At 49.1% G+C, this 16,795-nt stretch overlaps 1 protein-coding gene across 1 annotated transcript in view; it reads left to right on the plus strand.

Annotated features, from left to right (window-relative positions):
* Positions 1-16,795, plus strand: part of LOC140395214 (receptor-type tyrosine-protein phosphatase delta-like) — a 634,165-nt gene that overhangs the window by 116,244 nt on the left and 501,126 nt on the right. The gene's annotated exons all lie outside the window — the stretch shown is intronic.

Below are 16,795 nucleotides of genomic sequence, written 5' to 3' on the forward strand. Positions count from 1 at the left end.
CTTTAGGGGCTTAGGTCCCTTTTTTCATCCATCACCCTCAGGTCAACAGAAACACCCCACAGAAGACGAGTCGTGCAATGCACAACCTGAAAACTTTCAGTGGTAGTCTGTTTTCTCACTCTGTGGACCTAATGTCATCCATGGCCACCGCTGTGCTATCCTAAAGACATGGATACACATGGTGCCAACAACATATCAACTTCCAGTGACAGGAAGTGCCACCTACTGGTAGCCTTCTCTTAATTAAATTTATTCCTGAGATGAAGCAGGGAAACTTTTGCAGGGTTTTTTTTTCATTCACATCGAGCCAAGATGTTTTTGTCTGAGACAGCATTTCTCAAGGTCTTGAGCTGAAAGATGACAGTTAGCAACAGGCCGCCATTGTTCTCCTATCAACTCAGTCAACACAGAAAATTGTTGAAACTGTACATTGTGTTCCACAAAGGGAAAGAATGCAATACTGTATTAATATTAACCCTCAAAGTATTTTTTTCCCATAAACCATTGGGGGTTTTATTGATATAGTTCTTTATCTCAATCGGAAAAATTGAAAATGCTCCTTTAAACATAACAACTGATCTACGCACAATAAATTCCCACAAGCAGCAATGGGATTGAACAGGTAATATTGAAGAGGAGTCCCCATCAGTGGACGTTCTTGAGTAGGTAATATTGGCCAGCGCACTGGGAGCACTCCCCGCTCTTTGTTTTGTCCTAGATTTTCCCTTCTCCTGTTTCCTCCCACAGTCTAAAAACGTGCAGGTTAGGTGGATTGGCCATGATAAATTGCCCTTAGTGACCAAAAAGGTTAGGAGGGGTTATTGGGTTGCGGGGATAGGGTGGAAGTGATAGCTTAAGTGGGTCGGTGCAGACTTGATGGGCCGAATGGCCTGCTTCTGCACTGTGTGTTCTATGTTCTATGTCTGACACAAGGACCTCCGGTATCCCATGAACACAAAATAATTGCCAGAGTTTCTCTGTGGACTTATTGGAAGTCGTGGAGGACTTCTGGTGTATGTCCATCCATTCAGAATGGGTGCCGACCAAGATCAAGAACATTGATTCCATGAATGGCCTGACCAAGTCCTGAACTCTAGGTCCCTTTTTTCATCGTGGCTCATATCAAGCTTGGTAAAAGTGTAGCCTCCTGACAAGTTTTGCACAGAGGTCCTTGATGCGCGGCGTGGGCCTAGAAGGGGAGCTCTCTTAACAGTTAATTTATAATCCCCGCAAAGGCAGACTGACTTGTCAAGCTTGAGGACTGAGACTACAGGTTTGGCCCATTCTGCAAATTGCACCGGGCATATGATGCCAAGACTCTCCAATCACTCGAGTTCAGCCTCCACCTTGGTGAGCAAAGCATAGGGGACTGCCCTGAAATACTTATATAGGTCTTTTGGGGCCTGGTTATATTTTGCCTTTGCTCCCTTGATTGTAACGAGGCATTCCCGGAATACCTCGGAGTATTTTCCGATGACCTCGGATAGACCACCATGTCTCATTTTGGAAAAATTGCAGCCAATCCAAACTGATCCATTGGGATTGGTCTCTGCCTAGAAGATTAGACCCTGGTCCTCGTACGACTTTCAGAGGGAGTCGGGCCATCTGCTGCCCTTGGGTAGCTGGGGTCAGGGTGGTTCCTACAATCTGTAGAGGTTCCCCACATACGGCCTGACCCCGGTATCTTGCAGGCCCAAGGGCACAACGCCCATTTGGAGGTGCCTAAAAGTATGTTCTTCAATAATGGAGACGGCGTCCCCCGTGTCCACTTACATTTCCCAAGGAGTGACAGTTGACCTGGATTTTGATTTTATTTGGGTAAACTTTGGGGACAGTATTACAGTTAAACTGTATCATTTTATCCTGTTCGGGCTGGTGGACCTTTAAGCCTGACGTGGTTTGGGCTTCTGGCCTGGGCAGCGCACATATTGTCGATTCTGGCAGCCTTGCTTTAGGCATTTCCTTCGGCCACAGATAGCCTTGTGACTATTGCCTGAACTCCTCTGGGGAAACTTCCCGAATATTCCCCTTCCAGCCATGTTAAATCTGTAATGCTGGAGAGTTATCGATGGTCTTGGATCATAGTTGTTTGGCACTAACTCTACCAGTTTGTTACAGGTTTTGGAGTCCAGGGCTGCCGGATACGTCAAACTCATAATGCTGCTGAGCGTCAGGGCTCCACAAGCAGTCAGCTTCCATGCTGTTAGCATGAAATATTAGTGCATTCTTTCAGCTTACTGGGACCAGTTCTCTACACCCGCATCATATGGCTCTGGTTTTCTGAATAGGAGCATTTCCGCGTTATCCTCGCATTTTCTTCCTTAGCCGAGTTTCAAGGAAGGCTGTCCGAAATCCTGTTCTCGATTCTCATCTCGAATGTAGTCATCCAGGACAAACGAAAAAGAAGGCAGATTTATTTTAACTGAAAAGAAAAAGCCACCACTGCGGTATAAAACACTAATGTCCCAGCCCGGGACTATCAGAATTCCCAGTCCAGGTCTGGGAGCAGCATTTAAAGGTCTCATTAATGAGCCCTAGCTGGACAGGCCACTACCCGTTACCACAGGAACTCGTATTCTACAAGCCCCAAGGGGAGATCAATTGGTGATCTCCTGTGGTCCTCATGAGGGTTATCACAGCCTGCTCTAAAGGACTGGACAACTGCAGTGCAGCACACCTTCAGTAGTACATCTGAGTGCCAGCACAGATTACAAGCATAAGTACTTCAAATTATGTCTACATCCTTATAAATCAGGGTCATAGTACTGCGAACTGAGCCAAGCTCATGAAGGGCCAAACTCGTATTATTAAAAGCAACTCGCCCTTATCTGTTACCTCCTCTAGCTCTCCAAGTTCTCTGTATTTCCCTAACTCTGACCTTTTATTGATTCCTCATTCCCTTCACTTGACCATCACCATGTGATCAATTGTCTGCTCTCGAAGCTCTGGAACTCCATCCATAAATCTCTCCATGTCTCTCTGATTCTCTAAGACACTCTTTAAAGCCTAACTTTTTGTTCGCCTGTCCCAATGGCATCTTCTTTGTCTCAATGTCAATTTTTGTCTTATTGTGTTCCTGCAAAGTGCGTTGTGACATTTTACTATGTTAAAGGTGCTGTATGAATGCATGCTGTTTTGGCTTCATTATCATGATAACAATATCATAGACCTGTGAAAATGTGTTTCAAGCGATGAGCCACCTCATGTACCTTGTTTTCTTGTCATCTGGCTGAGAGATGTGTGAGAGCAGATAAAAACCGATGGCAACAACATTCAAACACCGAGCTGTGATATCAGTGGTGAGCTAGTTAAATAGGGGCAACAAATGCTGAACCCTATGGGAGTGCTGTGTTGTTTTATACTGTCCTTCATATGAGATATTGGGCTGGATTCTCCGCACCCTCGTGCCGAAATCGCGGCTGGCGCGGGGGAGGAGAATTGATTTTCCCGCAAGAAATCGGAACTGGCGCCGGGTCGCCGATTCTGCGGGCCCCGAAAAGCGGCGTCACTGGGGAGTACGCCGCGCTGCCGGGGCCATTGCCAGAGGCCCGCTCCAACATCCTCCGCCCCCGAAAGGCTGAAGTCCCGATGGCGTGGAACTAACCTGCTCCAGCCAGTTGGGGTATTCACGTGGCAGCTGCGGACTAGGTCCGGGGCCGCCCTGGTCGGGGATGGCCAATCGGAGGCCAGGGGGGGGCCTTATAGGCGGCCGGGGAATGAAGCCGACGGAGGGGGTCTCATTTTGGGGTCTACCTCCGCGGTCCGAGTCCGCCATGGAGCACGGCGCGGCCACTGGAGGCCGCCGCCCTGCATATGTGCGGCCTCTGACCCGGAAGTGCGGGGGCCCATATCTGTTGCAAAAGCTGCGAGATTTATTCCAGGTCCCTGCTAGCCCCCTGCAGGGCTGGGAATTTGTGTCCCTTTATTCCAGGATTTTCAGGAGTAAAACTCCACGGTTTTGATGCCGGTGTGGGGACATAGTTCCAATAATGGAGAATCCAGCCCTTTAAATCTCAGTTCCATCTGCAGAATCCTGGGCGAATTGCCTGCACTTTTATTCTTTGTTGGAATCATTTGTGTCCAGCTGAATGGCAGCCAGGGTGGTGTGCATTACTCCTGAAAGATGGCAGCTTTGACTGTGAAGCACTCCTTCATTACTGCACTGAACTGTCAGTTTAGACGAAGTGCTCAAGTCTCGGAGTGAGGCTTGAATCCACAACCTCCTGACTCGAAGAATGGAAATCAGCAAATAAATCATTCTTAGAGCCTCCAAATCTCACTCAGGGTGCTGGGCTAGAGCTTCATGTCGTCCACAAAGTGGTGGCACGGTGACACAGTGGTTAGCACTGCTGCCTCACAGCGACAGGGACCCTGGTTCGATTCTGATCGCTGGTGATTGTCTGTGTGGAGTTTGCACGTTCTCCCCAAGTCTGCATGGATTTCCTCAGGGTGCTCCAGTTTCTTCCCGCCGTCCAAAGATATGCAGGTTAGGTGGATTGGCCATGCACTTCTCCAGGCACTTTTAATTCAGTTTTGCCTCCTCTTCCATAGTGCAATGAATCTCTTTAACAGTTCCACAAATCTGTCGATGACTAATGTGAAATCTGCATTATCACCATCTGTCTTCTGCAAATCTAGTCTCCATTGATTAAGTATGACGATGTTGAATCATGCTACGATGCACTCTGAAACCTCATCATTCTTCATTCTGTCGGCCTGCACCATGAGTGTAGACGGGCTGCATAAGCATGGAGTGGATCAAGGCTTAGTCCAATCTTGCCTTCAGCGAATGTCTAGTGATGAGCATATTTTAACAGGAGTAGATGGGCAACCAAGAGCGCTTTGTCCAAGGTGACAAGCTTAGTCATTGGAGTTGGGAACATTCTCGTGTAAATGGTTCAGCAGCATGGTGGTTGGAGCAAGTGCAAACTGGATGGGCCAAATGGCCTGCTTCTGCACTGTAGGGATTCTATGCTGTCCTGATTCTCCAGGCACTTTTAATTAATTTTTGCCTCTTCTTCCATTGTGGCTCTGGACCAAGCCACATGAAGGCTTTGCCAATTCGACGCACAAATTACTTACGTGCCACACTTGATATGGGAGGGGCCCAAGCACGATTCTGCCCTCAATGTGCACAACTAAAAAAGGCAACCCCCTCATGCTAACTGTGTGTGGATATATAGATATATAAATATTTGCACTAATATCCGAAACCATTTACAGCCAATGGAGGTCCTTATTGAAGTGTAACCAATTTGTAATACAGGAAATGTAATGGCCAATTTGTGTGTGTAACTCCCAGAATGTGCAGATTATCTATTTTAATGATGTCTGAGGGATAAGTATTGACCAGGAGACCAAGGAGAATACCCCTGCACTTCTTCAAAGTAGTGCCTTTATTCTATTAAGATCTGCCTCTTAGCCAGAAGCTCTGGGTTCGAGTCCCGCCCCAGGACTTGACGGCCAAGGAAGGTGCATTCATAACGCTGCCAAACAGGTTGCGCATCAACCTGCAAAATCCTTACAGAGTACTAATGGCAGGTGGTAAGCATGGATGGGACTCCTGGTCAGCCGTACTTGGTGTGGAGTGGGGCCCCTCAAGTTGTAAGCCACAGGCGATCTGTTCCAGGTAAAACACACAATGGAAACAGATGAAAGTCTGTTTGGTGCACCACTCGATGTGGGAGGAGAAACACAACAGGTCAGCAGAAAGGTGGCAAATGGAATTCAACCCTGAGAAGTGTGAGGCGACGCGTTTGGGGAGGTCAAACAAGGCAAAGGATTACACAATGAATGGGAGGATGCTAAGAGGGAGAGACAGTGTGCAGACTTTTGGAGTGATTGTCTACAGACCTTTGTAGGTAACAGGGCAGGTGGATAATGTGGCTAAAGAAGGGAAAAGTAAATCTTTCATTCACTCGCGAAGCCATAGAATATAAGAGCAGGGAGGTTAGGCTGGAACTATATGAACACTAGTCAGGTCGCAACTTTAGTACTGTGTGCAGTTCCGGTCATCTCATTACAGAAAGGATGTATTGCATGAGAGAGGGTACACAGGAGATTTATGAGGATGTTGCCAGGACTGGAAAATTACAGCTGTGAGGAAAGATTGGAGGCTGGGTTGTTCTCCAAGGAACAGAGGAGGCTGAAATGTGCAAAGCTGTGAGGAGCCTGGATAGAGTTTATGGAAAGGGCAGAGAGCTCAATGACTAGAGCACAAAGATTTAAAGCGATTGGTCATGAGATTAGATGTGGAGATGAAGAAATAATTTTTCACCCAGAGATTTGATGGGGTTTGGAACTTAGAATCACAGAAAAAATACAGTGCAGAAGAGGCCCTTCGGCCCATCGAGTCTGCACCGACACATGAGAAATACCTGACCTACCTCATCCCATTTGCCAGCATTTGGCCCTTGGCCTTGAATGTTATGATGTACCAAGTGCTCATCCAGGTACCTTTTAAAGGATGTGAGGCAACCCACCTCTACGACCCTCCCAGGCAGTGCATTCCAGACCCTCCCCACCCTCTGGGTAAAGATATTTTTCCTCGAATCCCCCCTAAACCTCCTGCCCCTTCCCTTGAACTTGTGCCCCTTTGGAACTGACCCTTCAACTGAGGGGAACAACTGCTCCCTATCTACCTGTCCATGCCCTTCATAATCTTGCACACCTCGATCAGGTCGCCCCTCAGTCTTCTCTCCTCCAATGAAAACAACCCAAGCCTAACTAACCTCTCTTCATAACTTAAATGTTCCGGCCCAGGCAACATCCTGGTAAATCGCCCCTGCACCCCCTCCAATGCAATCACATCCTTCCTATAATGTGAGACCAGAATTGCACAGTACTCCAGCTGTGGCCTCACCAAAGTTCTATCCAACTCCCAACATGACCCCCCTGCTTTTATAATCTATGCCTCAGTTGCTAAAGGCAAGTGTCCCATATGCCTTTTTCACCACGCTATGAATCTGCCCTTCTGCCTTCAGAGATCTATGGACAAACACACCAAAGTCCCTTTGTTTCTCGGAACTTCCCAGTGTCAGGCCATTCATTGAATATTTCTTTGTCAAATACTCCTTCCAAAGTGTATCACTCACGCTTTTCAGGGTTAAATTCCCTCTGCCACTCATCTGCCCATTTGACCATCCAGTCTATATCTTCCTGTAACTCAAGACACTCAACCTCACTGTTAACCACCTGGCCAACCTTTGTGACATTTGGAAACTTGCTGATCCTACCCTCCACATAGAGGTTTATATAAATGACAAATAATAGGGGACCCAGCACACATCATGTGATACGCTACTGGACACTGCCTTCCAGTCACTAAAGCAACCTTCTGTCATATCACCCTCTGTCTCCTACAACTAAGCCAATTTGAATCCACCTTGTCAAATTTCCTTGTATCCCATGTACATTTGCCTTCTTTATAAGTCTCCCATGTGGGACCTTGTCAAATGCTTTGCTGAAATCCCTATCTGAAAGGGTAGTGGAAGCAGAAATTCTCAACTCATTTAAAAGGTGTCAGGACCAAGCTGGCCCTTTCTTGTGCTGTAAACATTCAATGAACCAACTGAGAGGCCGACAGGGCCTCAGTTGAACATCTCAGCTGAAGGGAGGCACCTCTCTCTTTATTGCTCCTCGGTGCTGCACTGGAATATCAGTCTCATTCAGAGTTTTTCAAACTTCTTTTCCCGGAACCCACTCTTACCAACTGGCCGAACTGCGTGACCCACACCCCGGCTGACCTTTGCGGCCCACGCCAGCTGACCGTCACGTCACACTATTTTTGCTTACCTTTAGTGCGACAGGTGAGCCTGCTTGATCATCATGGTCTCATTCCAATCAGGTTCACGGAGGAGAGGGCAAAGCGCATATCAGGTGCAGAGTTCAGCTGGTTCCTTTGTGCTGTCTTTGTGAGGACGGAAAATCCAACTTCGCACATGTAAGTCATTGTGAAGGGCAATAGCAACAAAATGCTTGTTTAACTCATCACTGGATACTCTGCGAAGATGTTACTCTAGAATGCCAACAGCCTCATGGACCTGTGGCGTGTTTTTAATGTGCTATCACAGGTGAGGCGCAGAAGTTCAGTCTCTTCATTTGGAGTCAGCTGGAAGTTAACAATTGACTCTGAGGTCTCAATCCAGAAGGATTTCTCACCCACCACTTCTCTATCAAAATCTGAAACTTCTCCTCTGGATCAACGCAGCCAGATGCGATTGAATAAGGCTTACCAGTCTATTTAAAATCAAGAGGTTTGTCCTCTAACTTGCCATGCTTAGTCTTCAAATGCCTTTGAAATTTTGAGGCTTTTAACTCTCATTTGTCAGTACTTCCTTACATATAACACACATGGGGTTTACATCCTGGTTTGTATTAGCACAATTAACAAAGCCATACCTCAATAAATCATTTTTATACCGCTTTGTTCCCAATTTCAGCTAACACTAGTAATGCTTTGTCCTGCCGTGGACTCTCCTGGGCAGCTCTCTCCAGCAGATTCAGTTGTGAAATCCTGGCCTGTTTGTGTCTCTGGCCCTTTCTTCCTTTTAACAAAATGATCTATCTTCTGTTCTTCCCAGACTTGCTGTCTTGCTTGCTCGCAGCTAGAAAATTGAGGAATCTCTCCTCCATGATTTTGCGGCAAAAGCACAGACATACAGGATTTGTGACGTCAGGGCAAGTGCCGGACGGGTGAACGGCTCTCTGCCGCAGCTTCTGGCAGAAAAACTGCACCGTTCCATTTAAAAGCTGGTAGCGGCCGGCATTCTCAATTTAAATGCCGTTCGTAGCAATTAGGTGCTTTTTTCACGATTGGGAATGCTGCGACCAATCGCTCCATGACCCTCGCGACCAACAGTTTTAAAAACACTGGTCGAGATGATTTGTTCAAACTAAGAGGAAAGAGTGCTACCAACTGATCCACACGGCTGACACTTAATATGTGTCTACACGTAGACAGTCTGTCGCAATCTTAATCTCTACACCCTGGCAGCATTCACATTCCCTCAGCCTTCTGTGCTTAAAGGTAAGATGCTGCTTAAATAGTGCATGTTGACTTACGGCCTGTGGAATGCTCATTGGGGATAGAATTTAAATGATCCAAACTGCTTTTGCCAAGAAGTATTGACAAATGGCACTGAAATATTTCTGGAGGCCAGAACCTTTCAACTGTCTGTCCAAGTTGAGTGACTGCTCGCTTGCTGTAAACTTGTGCGTCCGTGCTAAATTGCCCCTTAATTGGAACAAAAATGAATTGGGTACTTTAAATTTATTTAAAAAAAGGAAGGGTTAGCGGGGAAGGGTGGAGCAGTGGCTGGGCAAAGCTGGAAGGGATAACGCAGGCTGTCCTAGTGCCCTTTAAATAAGGCACCCAGATAGAAGGACAAAAGAACAAAGAAAAGTACAGCACAGGAACAGGCCCTTCGGCCCTCCAAACCTGCCCCGACTATGCATCTCGTCTAACCTAAAACCTTCCACACCTTCGAGGTCCCGATCCCTCTATTCCCACCCTATACATGTATTTGTCAGGACACTCTTTAAATGTCACTATCGTATCTGCTTCCACCACCTCTTCTGGCAGCGAGTTCCAGGCACCTGTGAGGTAACTGCCTGGATGGCTACTTCCTGCCGTCCCTGCTGCAGTAATTGGTTAGCTCATCCTCGTGGATACATGTGCAAAATTCCGCATGGTCAGCTGCCCCACTGCCACAGCGGAAATCGCTCTCCCTTCCCTGGATGATCGTTTATTGCTCATCCCCAATTGCCCTTGGACGGAGTGGCTTGCTTGGCCATTTCAGATGGCATTTAAGAGTCAACATTGCTATGGGTCTGGAGTCAAATGTAGGCCAGTCCAGATAAGGGTGGGGATTTCCTCCCCTAAAGGGACATTAGTGAACCAGATGAAGACATTTGACACTAGTTTCATGATCATCATTAGACGTCCAGATTGTTTTATTGAGTTCAAAATTCACCACTGGCCAGAATTCAAACCCGGATTCCGAGAGCATTATGCTGACTCTGGATTAGTAGTCCAGTGATATTACCATTACCTTCCCTAAATGCAAGACTTTTTTAAATTTCGAGTACCCAATAAATTTTTTCCAATTAAGGGGCAATTTATGTGGCCAATCTACCTACCCTGCACATTTGGGTTGTGGTTGTGAAACCCACGCAAACACGGGGAGAATGTGCAAACTCCACATGGACAATGACCCAGGGCTGGGATCGAACCCGGGGCCTCAGTGCCATGAGGCAGCAGTGCTAACCACTAAGCCACCATGCTGCCCAACCCCACCTAACCTGTACATCCCTCGACACTAATGGGTGATTTAGCATGACCAATCCACCTAACCTGCGCATCTTCGGAATGTGGGAGGGTGCTGGAGCACACCGAGGAAACCCACACAGACACGGCAAGAGCAAACACCACACAGTCAGTCACCTGAGGCTGGAATTGAACTCGGGACCCTGGCGCTGTGAGGCCACAGTGCTAACCACTGTGCCATTGTGCCGCCTCTTATCCAGCATTTTCCGTTTGTATTTGAGATGAGAATGGCACTGGTTGCAAACTTTTAAAAATAAATTTAGAGTATCCAATTCATTTTTCCCCAATTAAGTGGCAATTTAGTGTGGGCAAAAGCCTGCGCACCTTTGGGTTGTGGGGGATGAGATCCGTTCAAACACGGGGAGAATGTACAAACTCCACAGTGACCCAGAGCCGGGATCGAACCTGGGTCCTCAAGACGGTGAGGCAGCAGTGTTAACCACCGTGCCGCGCCCATTGGTTGCAAACTTGAATGAAGAAAGCACAACGCAGAGAAAGAAGGATTTGTATTTTCTCGAGCATCCAATATAGCCGCAGCACATCTGACTGTGCTTTACGGCCAATTAAACATCTTTTGACGTGTAGTCGGCTGTTGTCGTGTAAGAAACCACTTTGCACAAGGCATGCTCCCACAAAAAGCATTGTTGATAATGAGAAGGGAAAGTTTTATTGGTGGTGTTTCAGGGATAAGGATTGGTCAGAACGCTGGAGGGAAACTGAGGTTTCTCTTCTTTGACGTCAGTAACTGTTGCTGAAGTTTTAGCATGGGTGATCATTTGGCTCTTCATTTGGTAAATCAAAGCCCAGTCTTCACATACGAGCTGAGATTGTGACTGTCAGCAGGCGGTTTGACCTTGAGCCGGAGTGTAAATGGCCAGAGCTGCCTGGCTTTTGGAAGGCAAATTCCCCTCCCCAACCTCTTCCTCCTCCTCTAGCCGTGTCCCCCCCCCCCCCCCCCCAATTCGGCCACGGGGGAGGTTCCGTTAACATTGGTGCATTCACACTGAGCTCATAACATCCTGACCTCTGATTTCCTGGTTCAAACACCGTGAGTTCCAGCAGAGTGAGCTTGGCTCCAGACAGAATCCCCTGCAAGTTGTTTTGTTGGGGTTTGGACAAGACGCAACTCTGCAGTCAATTTTAAAATGGAGAACAGACACCTCTGGCCCTCTCTCCTGCTCTATCTCTCTTTATCTCTCTGCCCCCCACTTTCTGCCTTTCTCTCTCTCTCTCTCTCTCTCTCTCTCTACCTTTCTCTTTAGCTCTCTGCCTCTTTCTCTCTCTGTCCCTCTCTCCGCCCTCCTCTCACTGTGCTGCCTCCTCTTTCTCTTTGAGATTTTCACTCTCTCTCTCTACCCCCCTGTTACTGTGCCTCCTTCTTGTCATGATATTCAAAACACATCACAACACCCATATCGTGATAGGGCACCCAACACCACACTTCTGTCTTTGATTTTCTCTCTCTCTTGCCTTTTTTTCTCTGTCAGCATGGTAGCACAGTGGTTAGCCCGGTTGCTTCACAGAACCAGGGTCCAAGGTTCGATTCCCTGCTTGGGTCACTGTCTGTGCAGAGTCTGCACTTTCTCCCCGTGTCTGCGTGGGTTTACTCCGGGTGCTCCGGTTTCTTCCCACAAGTCCCGAAAGAAGTGCTGTTGAGTAATTTGGACATTCTTAATTCTCCCTCAGTGTACCCAAACAGGCGCCGGAATGTGGTGACTAGGGGCTTTTCCCAGTCACTTCATTACGGTGTTAATGCAAGCCTACTTGTGACAATAAGGATTATTATTATTATTATCTGCCTCTTTCTCTTTCTCTCTCTCAAGCCTCTTTTTATCTCTCTGCCTCTCTAAATACCTCTTCCTCTTTCCCTCTCTTTCCAACTCTTTTTTTTTTCTCTCTCTCTCTGCCCCTTTCTCCTTCCCTCTCTATCTGCTTCTTTTTCCCCCTGATGTGTTGGGTGTTCTGGATCACATACAGGTCACCAACACTTGAAATAGTGCAACACTATTTTATTGAATCATTAACTGTTTAAACATACTCAGACTGTGGGTTAATACGATACTAGCTTTAACTAAAGACCTTTGCCTTGTCCTAACCAGTCGATGCACTCAGTACATGGTGAATGTCTGTGTTACAGGCTGTGAGCTCTGTCCTAGCTAGCTGCAACTCGAATGAGCGGGAACTCTGATGCCCCCTGTCTTTATAGTGCGTGTGCTCTCACTGGTGATTGGCTGCGGTGTTGTGTGTGTTGATTGGTCCCACTGTGTGTCCATCAGTGTGTGTCTGCACCATGATATACTGATATATATTATGACATCCCCCCTTTTATAAAAAATGTACCTGTGTGGCAATAAATAGTGTGTGGTGAATGTTCCCGACTACATGTGCGCGAAATATTTACAGGACTATGTACATAAAACTAAGCTATTTACATGTGAAGGTGCCTGGTGCAGAAAAACAGTGTGTCACAAGAATAACGAGATGAACACTATATACAAACCACTTGATCGATTAAACGGAAGAACAGAACAAATCAGAAAGTCCATAAGTCCACAAAGTTCACAAATTAAGTCTCTGAGGTGGGCGACGAATTCTGGTTGACCATCTCAAGGGTGGGTCGGGAGCCGCTGGCTGAGGAGCGGGCTGGACTGCGTCAGAGTGAGGAGGATGCAGAGTAACCGGAATCTCCGCATAGTCCAGGTCAGGGACAACAGGAGGGCGTGGCAATGGTGGAGGATCACGTAGCGAGCGCGGAACAAAACAAAGGGCATGTCGATTGCGGTGCAGAATGGAGCCATCCGGTAGATGAACCAGGAACGAGCGGGGGGCCACCTGCCGAAGAACCACAGCAGTTGCAGACCAACCACCATCCGGAAGATGGATGCGGACGTTGTCATCTGGAGCCAGAACAGGGAGATCAGCTGCACGGGCGTCATGAGCCGCCTTGTGCTGTGCACGAGACAGCTGCATTCGTTCAAGGACCGGACATGAATGGACGGCACCGTCGTCCTCGGGGTGCGACCCATGAGCAGCTGGGCTGGTGACAGGCCAGTGGACAGTGGGGCCAAGCGATAGGCCAGCAAGGCGAGGTAGAAATCGGACCCAGCATCAGCAGCCTTGCAGAGGAGCCGTTTGACTATGTGGACGCCCTTCTCCGCTTTGCTGTTGGATTGGGGGTACAGGGGATTGGATGTCACATGCACAAAGTTGTACCTCCTGGCAAAGTTGGACCATTCCTGACTTGCAAAGCAGGGGCCATTGTCCGACATCACAGTGAGTGGGATGCCGTGTCGAGCAAAGGTGTCCTTACAGGCACGGATGACTGCAGACGATGTGATGTTGTGGAAACGTACCACCTCCGAGTAGTTTGAAAAGTAGTCTACAATCCGGACATAGTCCCTGCCCAGCGTGTGGAACAGGTCGATGCCCACCTTGGTCCAAAGGGACGTGACCAACTCATAGGGCTGTAGGGTCTCACGTGGGGCAGTTGAGCACTGTGTTGGCTATGTCGTCATTGATGCCGGTCCAGTACACTGCCTCTCGGGCCCGTCGGTGGCACTTTTCCACGCCAAGATGGCCCTCGTGTAGCTGTTCCAAAACGAGCTGGCGCATGCTATGCGGGATGACAATGCGGTCCAGTTTCAGGAGAACACCATCTACTACCGCCAGATCATCTCTGACGTTATAGAACTGCGGGCATTGCCCCTTGAGCCACCCGTCTGTTAGGTGGCGCATGACACGTTGTAGCAAAGGGTCAGCCGCCGTCTCGTGGCAAATTTGGACGAGGCGTTCATCCGTGGCAAGTAGATTGGAGGCCACGAAGGCCACATGGGCGTCAACCTGGCAGACGAATCCCGCTGGGTCGCACGGAGTGTTGACAGCCCTGGAGAGAGCGTTGGCAATGATGAGGTCTTTGCCTGGGGTGTATACCAGCTGGAGGTCGTATTGCCGGAGCTTGAGAAGAATACGCTGGAGGCGAGGCGTCATGTCGTTCAAGTCTTTCTGTATTATATTGACCAGCGAGCGATGGTCGGTCCCGACAGTGAATTGGGGAAGTCCGTACACATAATCGTGAAACTTGATGACACCGGTCAGAAGGCCCAGGCACTCCTTTTCTATCTGCGCGTAGCGCTGTTCCGTGGGGGTCATGGCACGTGACGCAAATGCAACGGGGGCCCATGATGAGGCCACATCGCGTTGCAGGAGCACTGCCCCAATGGCGGATTGGCTGGTATCAGTCGAAATCTTTGTCTCTTTCGCTGGATCAAAGAAAGCTAAGACCGGGGCCGTGGTGAGTTTGGTTTTGAGTTCTCTCCATTCGCGCTCGTGGGCAGGAAGCCATTGGAAGTCTGTCGTCTTCCTGACCAGGGGCGGATTCTCCGCAAGCTGGCGCGATGTCCACTACCCGGCGCCAAAAACGGCGCGGATCACTCCGGCATCGGGCCACCCCAAAGGTGCGGACGTCTTCGCACCTTTAGGGGCCAAGCCCTCACCTTGAGGGGATAGGCCCACGCCGGAGTGATTTCCGCTCTGCCGGCTGGTGGGAAAGGCCTTTGGCGCCACGCCAGCCGGCGACGAAAGTACTTCGCCGGGCGACGCATGCACGGGAGCGTCAGCGGCTGCTGACATCATCCCCGCGCATGCGCAGGGGAGGGGGGTCTCATCTGCCTCCGCCATAGTGAAGACCATGGCGAAGGCGGAAGAAAAAGAGTGCCGTGGGGGCAATCCAGGGGCCCGTCCTTCTCCGCAAGCATGCGAGGAGCCATAAAACCAATCCCCTCGTCGAGAAGGTCCTGCTGCTCCATGCGAACCCCCAATACGCCTACGTGACGCACCAGGACGGGCGGCAGGACACGGTCTCCCTTCAGGATTTGGTTCCTGCAGGCTCCCCGGCGACAATCACCACCACGCCCCACCCTACACCGTCTCCCCCCACCTCCGCCCACCTCCCTCATGAACTGACTCCCGCAGGCCCACCGAGGACAAGCACCACCACCCCCGCCCATACACCGCCCTCCACTTCGCCGACTCAACATCTGGGAGAAGAAGATGACAACACGCTCCCGGACGCGCAGGTCTTGACGCCGGCGCCAACACCGCAGCCGGGACTGAGGCGGTCACGGCGGAAGGTCAAGGCCCCCGACAGACTTGACCTTTAACACCACTTCACCCCCACCGGATGTTTTTAAACAGGGTGTGAATGTGGTAAACCACGTTATTGTGATTGTTGTATTATATTCACTGTGCTGTATGGTACATGTCTGGGCTTGTCCAGGCTGGCTCCGCCTATGGCTCCTCCCCTCGGGGCTTCTGTATAAATGTGGCAAGTTTCCGCCTCCGGACCCAGTTCGGGTCCAGAGGCAGGAGGCTTGCTGTTTAGTGTATTAAAGCCTCAATTACGTTTATCACTCGTCGCCTATTATTGATGGTGTATCACCAAGTTCTGGAATTCGCTCCTTAGCCTTCCCTCCTCACGAACATGCACACGCACATTCATACACACGCACATGCACACACACACGAACGCGGCGCACAGGGCGAAATCGCTGGCTTTGAAAGCAGACCAAGGTAGGTCAGCAGCACGGTTCAATTCCCGTACCAGCCTCCCCGAACAGGCGCCGGAATGTGGCGACTAGGGGATTTTCACAGTAACTTCATTTGAAGCCTACTTGTGACAATAAGCGATTTTCATTTCATTTCATTTCATGTGCACACACACACACTCGAAGTTCACACAAAATTCACAAACACACACCCACTTCTTCCAGTTACGCTCCCTGTAGTAATACTCACTGATCTGGTCATCCTGGCCTCATCTGGTCATCCTGGCCCCATAAAAGTATTCTTATATCGTTCTCTTTCCATCATAAAATCACAGTAAGAAAATGATTCTTAAAATGTTCTGCTAAGTGAACCCCCCCCCAGCCCCAGCCCCCAGCCTCGTCTTGTTGGAATTGGCTCGGGACTGAGCCCAGTGGGCAGCCTGTAGCTGGAGGATCAAATATCAGCTGTGTATAAAACCCCATCTGTTTGCACTCTACATTGTCATTCAGAGTAGGCCCATGTGACCAGGGCAGCCTCTGTTCGCATTTGACAGAGTGAAAGGGAGAAGGGGAGGGGCACAGCCCATAATCTCTTCCCCCACCCCCACAACACACCTTCCATCAACTCCTGCACAAATAGTAGCAACAGCCCTGTACGGTCCAGATTCGTTGATGTGAGGATTCCTTCCATGGAAAGGATGCAGCAGTTTGAGCAGTTCTGTGCTGCACTGAACCGTTCTCACAGCTGGAGACGGAATGAAGGAGATTAGAGGAATTGTCGAATCTGATGATATTTGGGTGCTTCAGTGAAAGGAATTTGTGCTGGGAGGTAGGATCTGGATCTTGAACACTCTCTCTCTCTCTCTCTCTCTCTGGCTCTGACAGGGGTAGATGCTAAATTGTGAGGCTTTTCCAGGTAGAAGCT

Source organism: Scyliorhinus torazame, chromosome 18 (assembly GCF_047496885.1).
Source record: "Scyliorhinus torazame isolate Kashiwa2021f chromosome 18, sScyTor2.1, whole genome shotgun sequence".
In the NCBI taxonomy this organism is placed as follows: domain Eukaryota; kingdom Metazoa; phylum Chordata; class Chondrichthyes; order Carcharhiniformes; family Scyliorhinidae; genus Scyliorhinus; species Scyliorhinus torazame.